The following is an 11,398-nucleotide window of genomic DNA, read 5'->3' as shown; positions in this document are numbered from 1 at the left end:
TAATTATCGATCAGTCTCAAACCTTCCATTCTTTTCTAAAATAATAGAAAGAGTGGTGTCTCAACAACTTTCAGACCATATATTATTTAGTGACCTTTTCGAACCCTTTCAGTCTGCTTTCAGGGCCTGCCACTCCACCGAAAATGCTCTTACTTAAGTGATGATTTGCTCCTAAACATGGATTCAGATACCACCTCGGTACTTTTACTACTGGATCTCAGTGCAGCTTTTGACACTATTGATCATTGTATACTTCTTGACCGATTGGAGAACAAATTTGGCATCTCTGGCTTTGTTCTCGCATGTTTACAATCTTATCTATAGGAAAGAACAGTGCCCCTCTCTGAGGTGAAATATGACGTACCTCAGGGCTCTGTTCTTGGCCCTCTGCTCTTCTCCCTGGTGGAGAGGAGGTCGTGTTGCTCTGGCTCTATTTGGCAACGCCTGGAAGCTGCTTGACATCCTTCTGGATCCATCTCTTCATATACTGTATGTTCACATTATATGTATCAAGTTTTTTTTTTTTCATATGGATTGTCTATGTTGTATTTTCATTATGTTGTTCCTCTGTACAGACATCTATTGCACGTCTGTCCGTCCTTGATGAGGGATCCCTCCTCTGTTGCTCTTCCTGAGGTTTCTTCCATTTTTTCCTTGTTAAAAGGTTTTTCCTCATCCAATGTGAGGGTCGTACTGTAAAGGACAGAGGGTGTCGTATCCTGTACAGATTGAAAAGCCCCCTGAGGCAAATTTGTGATTAGTGATATTGGGCTATACCAGGGGTCAGCAACCTGCGGATCCGGAGCCACAAGCGTCTCTTTAGCTCCTCTCCAGTGGCTCCCTGTGGATTTTTAAAAAAAATTGTGGAAATGAATAACTGTTTTTTTGTTTAAATTTTCAACTTTATTTATCATTGTTGTAGGTCTATGATACGACGGTATTAGGGCCACATAAATCTGAGATTTCTAGAATAAAGTCATGATATTACGAGAATAAAGTCATAGGTTTACAAGAAAAAAGTCTTAAAATTATGAGAATAAAGTCATAATATTATAAAGTAGTAATTTTCCGTGTTATTTTCTTTTTTTCTCGCAAAGTTATGACTTTATTCAACTAATATTACAACTTTTTTCTCGTAAACTTCTGACTTTATTCTCGTAAACTTCTGACTTTTTTCTCGTAATATTATGACTTTATTCTGGAAATTTCAGATGTTTTTTCCCTCAATGTGGCCCTAATACTCCGTAGTACATTTGCGCGTTGGCCCTCACTGCATTAGACCTATATACTATATACTTAGACTATAATCTGTGTTACCTTCATCACAATGATCAAATGTTTTGCGGCTCCAGACAGATTTCTTTTGCCTAAAATGGCTCTTTTAATAGTAAAGGTTGCTGACCCCTGGGCTATACAAATACAATTGATTTGACTTGACCTAAATTAGATTTAAGTACAAATATTATTACAAAAGTGGATGCTGTTTGTATCAGTTATGAGCGCATTATCTGTTCCTATCCCAATAATGCATTTGTTCACATCTCTTTTAACGAGTGCTGTGAGGTCAAACTAGGATGAATGAGGATGACAACAGACTGACCAATTACAGAAGACCACCAGTCCACCTCCTTTTGTAGGTTGTAGAACAATGCACATAAGGCAAGAAACATCACAAGAGCAACAAAACCAACAAAGGAAAAGGCATTGCTGCTCTGTCTGTTGTCTTTTCTGGTTCAAGTTGCAGAGTAAAACGTGTCACTTGTGCTTTTGGAGCCAAGTTATATATAAAGAGACTCAAACCATGCCATGCCAGGCCTGGATGGGTGGAGAGAACATTACAGCCTGCTATGCTTTATGGATGCACTGCTGTCTTTGAAACTCCTCCTGAGTTTGACTTCAGTAGTTACTGTCATTCACTCATCGTACTTCCATTCCATTTCTCCTCTCTCATTCGCCTGCTTTCATCCATTCTTTTGGTCTCTTGGTCCCTCCTCTTTTACTCTCCTGCTGCCATCACTTCCTCCTCACATTTTGTTGTCTTCTCTTCCTCCTTTGATATGGTGTTTGTAAGACAATTCAGATGCATTTGAATTAAAGCTATATCATTTTGTAGCAACACTCAGGATCTTTTGTTGTCAATTTTCAGGCACAATGTGTGGCCGTTGAATGATGGGCTTCCACTGGATGACCTCCATGCCCACATCAGGAACTGTCAATGGAACTTGGCTAATTCCTGGAATAATCTTTTTCTATATACCAATCTGACAGAACAGAGGACTCTAAGACAAAAGGAGGAGACGAGTGCTTTACAGTGAATAACACTAACGTCGATGCACAAATTGAAGATGCTGACCGGATTGCATCTCAATGGATTTGTAACCTCGTTACCTTGTACGATTTTATTTGAAATGTCTGTGAACCGTTTTTTTTTTTACGGAAAGTGAAATTCGAACGTTAGTATTATTTTATTTATATGTTAGCTAGCACCGGTATCAACCACCAACCGGGAGTAACAAGACATTAGGCTCAACGTTAGCCGGCTACACAGAGTAGCATATAGCCCGTTCTCTTCCTAGATACAGCCTAGCTTCTTAGTCTAGCTTGTTATCTTTAGCTAGCTTGGAAGCTTTGAGCTTGGCGACGCCCACTTTGAGCTTCATTTTTGCCCTTCAAAAATCGACTATATAGGTGAGGTCATGGAGACTACGTCCATATTTGATACAGTCTATGGTCACGGCACTGTTCCATGTGATATTGTTTAACCTGCAGTGAAGCCTGTAGTTGATGTCAGGTTATAAAATGAAAACTGAAGGAATGTTAAGAAAAGGATAAATAGACAATGTCTGCAAAGCTGACCTTTAGTGTTTGACTCTGCTAAATGTGTCACTCTAACGGCCTGTTTGAGCAGCGTGTGTGCGTCGGGGAACCTCTTGCTTTTTATTTCGACGTCCATGTTAACAGGTTAGAGCAGCCACAGAACAGCCACGTGTCAGCTGTGTCTCTTCAAGAGATTCAAGGTCTTGTCTATTTGTTCCGCGTGCCGCGCGGTTCACAGCAACAACAGACCTTTTGACTGTATATTGACATCATATCAGCAACATTACTACAGTTTCAATGTCTGTCTGTCGAATATGTCACAGACAGTGAAAAAGAGTAAATATATATTTGTAACTCTTTCTGTAAACACTTTCTGTTTCAAAATAAAAGCCATCTAGCCTTATTTTCTGTGGACAGAACTCCTTCATTTCATAACAAAAGGCTTTGTTCTGAAATGTTCGCAGGACAGTGTTGTAGGAAATGCAGTGACTTGCAGGGCTCCATGAATGAATAAAGTACCGGCCTTTAATCGTGTATTATTACTATTATTATTATTTACAAATGAGAACATGTTTCTTAACCTTTTTCTGTCTAAAATAAATATAAATGACATTTATAATGAAATGAAATAACCATTATGAAAGGCAAACTCTATGTAGAAAGAAAGAGCTGACAGCAGCAGCAGCAGCACCATAGCAATGCTGGGGGTGTGGACAACACACACAGGAGAGTCACAGCATTTCAGCGAGGCATCTGCCACGCGCTGCTCATGCATCCAGTGTGGCCTAAGGCCGACCCTGTCTTCTACAAAACTACGTTCCCATACAACTAAACTGCATTCTTTATTATGTTTCGAGGGAAACATTTTCTCCCGTATTACGGTTAGATTTAAAACACATGGTTAACGTTGTAAACTGAATCTAAACAAAAACCTAACAAAGTTACTTTGTTCCATGTATGACTCCATGTATTTCACATTGTGACATTGATAACCCCACATCATTTTAGATTACATATTCACTTCTAGCAAACCAAACACAATTACTTTGGAATAGAATTGATGCCTGCATTTTGTCATCTGTTTTATTGGTGCCACCTGAGTTTGATGGTTAATTCTCTCCTGACTAAACAAACTAAAACAGTAAACTACCCGCAGGAATAAATGTTTCAGTGAGTTCAAATAAACCACTCCAAACACCTCGGCATGAGTGGAGCCTTTAATTTAGGCAACCATGAGCTACAGGCCACAGACTGACTGGATGTGAAGTGTCTCTGTCTGCAGGTGTAATTACAGTCAAACCCATAATACTAGCAGTGATTGCAGTGTACAGCAGTGAATGATGAGCTCTAAATAAGGAGAGCAGGTAAATGAAGCTCTCCTCCGGGCTTTCTGAAATACACTCCAGCCAGATCACACTCTGCCTCACTGCACCAGCTCTTCCTCTGTGCCATGATCTGGACTTGGCCGGTTTATCCTGGCTCCCCTTAGAATGGGCCTATCTTACATTCCATCACTCTAAGTAGTTTGGCACACACATACACACACACACACACACACGCACGCACGCACGCACGCACGCACGCACACACACACACACACACACACACACACACACACACACACACACACACACACACACACACACACACACACACACACACACACACACACACGGTTATGGCCTGTTGGCTTGGTTCTGGCCTGGTTCTTTGGCTAGTGTGTGTCTGCTAGGCTTGCATCCCAGTCAACACCCTGTGGGTTGTGGGTGTGTGTGAGATGTAGAGAGAGATCTCTGCTCAGTCTGTTACCCCACTTGGCTAACCTGATGCTGATGGCAAGAACAGAAGGACAGGAGGAAAAGAAAATATGAGCTGGGCATATGGATGTGTTTGGAGACCTGGGGTCTTAGAGTAGGTTTCTCTCTCTGTCTCCCTCTCTCCCTCTCTCCCTCTCTCCCTCTCTCTCACACTCATATACACACATTACACCCTCTGTCACCTTTAGAGAGGTGGATGTGCCCAGTACACTCCCACTCCAGACCAATTTATCGCCTCCTCTCCTCCTGTGTTCGGAACCACTGTCTCTCTGAGCAGTAGCTCACTTCCCAGTATTTATCACTCTCCATTCCCCCGGGGGCTCTGAGCACCACAATGTAATCCACTGGGAGTGTGTGCCCGTGTGTGTGTGTGTGTGTGTGTGTGTGTGTGTGTGTATAAGCAAAAGAGATAAAGGGAGAGAGATAAAAACGTAGTGAAACATAGAGGCGTCTAGTTTTATGGCGTATAGTATATAGTGTTTGCTGCCAGAAAGACCAGCAACGTTGTGTGTAAATAGTCCTTTTTCACAGCAGATATTTTGACTTGTCAAACTAGGAAAAGCACCTTGACTTTGGTTCCGTTGTGTTCAAGTGTCTCAGTGAGTGGTGACAGTGAACCAGCATGAATTACTGAAACTGAAGCAGTGGAATCCACTCACTGACATTATCATTCATGTTACCGACAAGAAGACAACTTAAACAACAACTCCTTTATTTACGCTGGCCATCTTCTCCTCGCGCACAACAACAACAACAACAACAACAACAACACGACCTGGTTCATTTCACAGTAAAAGCTCCTCTTTCACAATAAGAGCCCATTCTTTCTTTCTATATGTATACTCTCATACGGGAAGTTATAAGTAGTTAATTGAACATAGTGCAACCAGTATGTAAAAATAAGCATGTTAACAATTCACACCTGTACCTTTTATACTGTGACATGTCAGCCTGTTGGCTGTGAAAAGGGCTTACCCATTCATTGGTAACAGGACTGAAAAGGTGGAGCTACTGTAATTCAGAATAATGAGCTGTGTGGGCGGTCCCTGTATGCAACATTTCAGCTACTGCTATTATGAACCTCATCACAGGTTAACACAGGGGTCAGCAACCTGCGGCTCCGTAGCCACATGCGTCTCTTCAGCTCCTCTCCAGTGGCTCCCTGTGGATTTATAAAAATGTAAATGAATAACTGTTTTTTGTTTACATTTTCATTTTTATTTATCATTGTTGTAGGTCTATAGTACGACGGTACGATGGAGTATTAGGGCCACATTGAGGAAAAAATAATTAATCTGAGATTTCGAGAATAAAGTCAGAATATTACAAGAATAAAGTCAAAGGTTTACGAGAAAAAAGTCGTAATATTATGAGAATAAAGTCAGAAATTTAAGAGAATAAAAAGTCGTAATATTATGAGAATAAAGTCAGAATATTATAAAAACGTAATTTTACATTTTACCTCATTTTATTTTATTTTTTTCTCATAAAGTTATGACTTTACTCTTGTAATATTACTACTTATTTTCTCATAATATTATGACTTCATTCTGGAAATGTGGCCCTAAAACTCCGTAGTACATGTGCACTTGGGTCCTCACTGCATTACACTTATATACTATATACTTAGACTATAAACTGTGTTACCTTCATCACATTGATCAAATGTTTTGCGGCTCCAAACAGATTTTTTTTTTTTTTTTTTTGCCTAAAATGGCTCTTTTGATAGTAAAGGTTGCTGACCCCTGGGTTAACAGAACTGTACTGAGATCATCAGCTTCCACACACAAACAAACACACTAACTAGCAGCATATAGAGCATCTCAGCGCTCCCTCTCTAGCTTCTCTACGTTGTCGTCTCTTTTGGCTGCTTTGAACAGAGGCCATCTGAGGTGCTGCAGCTCATTCTACAGCCTCACTCTCTGTTGAGCAGCCTTGGATAATGTTGTCAGCTAAATGCTGAAAATATTAAAAGTACAGTCCATCCAGAGCCATTTCTACTGCAGCTCTTTGGAAACACACTGAGCGGAAACAGAAACTTCTTGCGCTCCTCATCAAGCAATCCGAAGGAGCCAATAAAGACTTCACAGCCCATCGAGCCAAGCAGTGGATTGGTCAGCACTGTTACTAATAACTGCTGATGAAAATCTTAAAGGCCAATAAAAGCCCATGGATGAGCTGCGATGGTTTCCTATTACCAGCCAGTCATCTGGAGACTAATGTGTCTAGGACAGCATCTTAGCTAACTACAGCAGAGATTTACACAGCCTCTCTGCAGCGTCCATGGCCTTGTAAAGATGCTTTTTTGCTACAGTAAAGGGATTTCGATTAACTCAACCAATGGGTGCTGTGTCAGATCACCTATTAAAATATTTGAATATGAACCTGTGCAATAGGAAACCTGGCATTATGACATGTTCAGGGATGTTTAGGTAGGACTGACAGCGCATACTGTAGAGACTACATGGTGCAAAGCTGGCTGGAAAACAGACATCTACCTCCCATTATGTTATGCAATCTCCCAAAATGAGCTTACATGAAGAGAGACTCAGTCAGCAGAGATGGACATGGTTGGGTTATTACTTCTGCTGGCTTTCTTTTTCATTCCTTTCTTAGACAGCAGAAACTCTGCAGTGGTTGATAAAAAGTTGCTTGAGCTATCCCTCCTTCTTTTTGTTACCAAATGTTTGTTTTGGGATATTAATGTTCAGAGAGCTCTCTGGCGTTCTGCATCATGGCATAACTTATCAATGCATGGATAAATCAATGTTAAGCATCCTTATGGATTAGCTCCAAGTCATAAAAAGGTCCTTGACAAGCCATGTGGAGGAAGTAATATGATTCAATTACGCTCACTAACCTTCCCTCCAGTATAAACACACTCACGTGCACGCCCCCACATGCCGCTGTAAACAGTATCCTGATAAAGCAGCTCCTGCTTGGCAGACTCTCTGTTGATTTAGCATAATGCTGCACTGATCAAAAAGTCAAAGAAGTGATAGCTTAACTGCTACATTATACACAGTTACACGGCAACGCCAAACTTTTTATGCAAAGACATAGTCTAAGCTCAAAAGTCCACTTACTAGTTTTCACAGCTTTCAGTCACATCTCACAGTCTTTTTTTTTTCTTTAAAGATTATTTTTTGGGCGTTTTGCCTTTATCAGATACTGTAGGGTAAGTGACAGTTATGAAAGGGGGAGCATTCTTTCTAATGTCCAGCAGGGGGCTAACAGAAGTCTGATTGTATAGAAGTCTATGGCCCTGTTCACACCTGGTATTAACATGGGTCCTCAGTGATTGGATCACAAGTGGACAGCTTAAAGTACTTCTGTTCACACCTGGCATTAGAATGCGTCTCCACATGCGTCTTCAGTGGCCACTTGTGATCCGATCTCTCTATGCAAATAAGTGGTCCAGACCACCTCTGAATGTGGTCTGAAAGATAGGATCTTAATGCGTCCTCAATGTGTCTTGAGTGTGTTCACACCTGTACTTCGAGCTGTCCACTTGTGATCACTGAGGACGCATGTTAATACCAGGTGTGAACAGGGCCTAAGAGAAAATGAGCCTCTTGATTTATTACCCCAGTAAACATTGTAGACATGAGTTTATGGTCTCAATCTCTAGTTTCAAGTCTTCTTCAATACAGCATGATGTTCATTTAGTAAATGATGGTCCCATTTAGAGTCAGATAGACCATAAAGCAGGGGATGCTTTAGGGCGACCACAATACCGAACTCAAGGCTTCAAGAGCATTGTCCACAAACCAGCGGGTGACATCACGCTGACTACGTCCACTTGTTATATACAGTCTGTGGTAGCTAGCCACCCAAAATAAGCAGTTCTGCCTAATTCTTCATGAGTAGTGAAATAAGCCCAGCTTGTATGATGTCCACGGTGCAGCACAGCATGTGTGTGAGCATGCTCCTCCTGTCCTACCTCATCCTCTCCCACTGGCTCTAGGCCACATGTTAAAACACAATAGCAGCTACCTGGGACTGCTGCTCATTCCCCTACAGACACGACTACATGAGACCCAGTGTGTGTGAGAGTGTGAAGAAACAATGCTTGCCTCGATATCATTTCACATCCTTGATTCACTTTACTGCAGTTTACCTTCAGGCCTCCAGTCCACTTGACTCTGTGCTTTTTTACCCATTTCTCTAGCCCTCTTATTGCTCTCTTGCTCCTCTTCTGCATTTACTCTTTCTCCCTTCTGCTACTTCGTTACCAATCATTCACACGCATCTTCACCTCCACCTCCCTTTCATTACTTTCATCCTCTTCCTCCTTTTCTAGTCATTTCTTGCAGCTCCATCTTCCCTCCGATGTTGTCTTTCCTTTACTCGGTGCTTCACCTCCTTACCTTCATATCCATAACCCTTTCCTTCCTTTCTTCTCCTCTTCTGCACCTTGTTATAACTCATTCACTCTCTCTTCCTCCTTGTTCCTTGTTAATCTTAGGAATCACTCTTTTTCATCTTTCCTTTCTCCTCCGTTCATCAGTTCTCTTGCCAAACTCTTTTTTTGTCTCTCTTCTTTCCTCTATTCCCCACTTTCTTTCCTCTCCCTCTTTTCCCCCTGTTCTCCTCAGCATTCCTTGCAGTTTGACCCCTTGTTTCCTCCTTTCTTTCCTCTGATATTTTCTCCATCTTTCCTCAAACACATCTTTTTCCTTAAACCTCTCCTTACCTTTCATCAGCATTTTTGTTAGCTCTCACTCCTCTTTTCCCCTCGCTTTCTGCCTTGTTCCATCCTTTCATCTCCTCCCTCCACTTTTCCGCCATCCCTCCCTTCCTCTCTAGCATCCTCCCTCAACCCTCGCTTCTCCTTTGGCTCTGTAACCGGGACAGCTGGTTAGGTGGGTCTGCCTGCTCCTGTCAGTTTAACCGGCTTGGCTGCCCGGCCAGCAGAGCTTTGATCCACTACCAACAACCTCAAGCCCCAGCAGGGCCCCAGCAGGACCCCAGCAGGGCCCAAGCATGGGCCAGGGCCAGGGCCAGCGCAGGGGTCCCTGCGGGGTCCACCCCCCCCCCCCACCGTACCCTGACTGTGGGCAGCATGAAGTAGCCAACATTACCCACCCCCAGGAAGTATGTACATGGCAGGTTACGCAAAGGTCCAGTGAGGCAGAGGTAAGGGGGAGGCAACCTGATGGAAGGGGAGGGTAGGACCAGGGAGAGCTGGTTGGGGGCACATGAGCTTGGATCGTCACTCTCTGCTGATGAGCCAGCAAATTAGCAAACAGGAAAGTCCTCGAGCTCTGCTTGTGATGAAGCTGCCAGATTTTAAATTGCGACATGAAGAATTGCACAAGTTGAAATGTCCACTGACTTCCAGGTGAGGAGGGGGGGGGGGGGGGGTAATGTACAGCTAGCGGGTCATTGTTGTGAAATAAACTCATTCAGGGCGTCCTGCATCTCCCTGAAGGGGTTTATTTCACAACAATAATAAATTCAACTTATATAGCGCTTTGAAAGAACTCAAAGACGCTTAACACTATCGGGGGGAAAACGGTGTGAGACAAACAACATACACAGGCGCACTGTCATACATACACACGGACAAATGGGTAAGGGGAGGGGGGGCTAGTAGTAGGCAGAGGAGAAAAGATGGGTCTGGCGGGACTGGAATATGGTGAGGGAATCAGAGTCTCTGATGAGTTGTGGGAGTGAGTTCCAGAGCTTGGGAGCTTCCCTGGAGACTGCTCTGTCCCCAAAGCTGCGGAAGTTGGACTTGGGGGTGGAAAGTAGACCAGCTGAGGTGGATTTGAGGGACCGTGGGGGTTGGTAAGGGGAGAGTAGGTCAGAGAGGTAGGGGGGGGCAAGTTGGTGGAGGGCTTTGTAGGTGTGGGTCAGTGGAGGTCTTTGAGGACTGGGGTGATGTGATGCCATGATTTGGTGTGGGTGAGGAGTCGGGCACCTGCATTCTGGATCAGTAGGAGTTTATTGATGGAGGTGGTGCTGATGCCGTAGAGGAGAGAGTTGCAGTAATCAAGGTGGGAGGAGATGAAGGCGGGGATGAGTTTCTCTGAAGCAGGGGGTGTGAGGGAGGGTCGGATCTTTGCAATATTGCGTAGGTGGGAGAAGGATATTTTGACCAGTTGGCGGATGTGGGGCTCAAGGGAGAGGGTGGGGTCAATGACAATGACTGTTCGTTGTACATTATCCCGCTTATTACACAGCTTTGACACAAAAACGGTCCTCCAGAGTCTGAGTTTAGAGCTGCACCCATAGCAACGGTCTGTTATACATGGCAACGGTCTGTTATACATAGCAACAGTCTGCTTTAAAGAAATAACATACCGTAGAATCACCGTACCATGGATCAGAATCAAGTATTCAACAAAGCCGTGTAATAATGCATGGCTCAGCGTAAGTGTAAGCAGGCACAATTTTATATATGATCGGAAAGTCTTTGCGACATTTGACTTAAACTTTATTAGATTTTTTCATATACACACAGGTCCATGCATGAATTGTGACCTCTTTAATCCATTCTGCTGTAAAGCGCCTGGGGAGCGACTTCAGTAGGAGCCGTGGATCGAACCGCCATATACTACCATGACTATAAAATGATTTCTGTTTAACCCAGCTAATGCTGAAGCCTGGGACACACCAGGAACGTCAGGAGCGCGTGGCGGCTGCGTGGCATGGTGGCTGTATGATACACGCGTTGGGTGTTAACACCAGCTGTGTTTCTGCTGCTGCAGCTGCTGCTGTCAGCCCTTTCTTTCTACATAGAGTTTGCCTTTAAATGG

General features: G+C 43.2%; 1 protein-coding gene and 1 pseudogene across 1 annotated transcript in view; both read right to left on the bottom strand.

Annotated features, from left to right (window-relative positions):
- Nucleotides 1-11,398, bottom strand: part of rbfox3a (RNA binding fox-1 homolog 3a) — a 417,847-nt gene that overhangs the window by 275,679 nt on the left and 130,770 nt on the right. The window lies entirely within an intron of this gene.
- On the bottom strand, nt 10,227-11,292 carry LOC141759011 (uncharacterized; annotated as a pseudogene).

Source organism: Sebastes fasciatus, chromosome 20 (assembly GCF_043250625.1).
Source record: "Sebastes fasciatus isolate fSebFas1 chromosome 20, fSebFas1.pri, whole genome shotgun sequence".
In the NCBI taxonomy this organism is placed as follows: domain Eukaryota; kingdom Metazoa; phylum Chordata; class Actinopteri; order Perciformes; family Sebastidae; genus Sebastes; species Sebastes fasciatus.
This window is presented reverse-complemented; position numbering and strand designations above follow the sequence as displayed.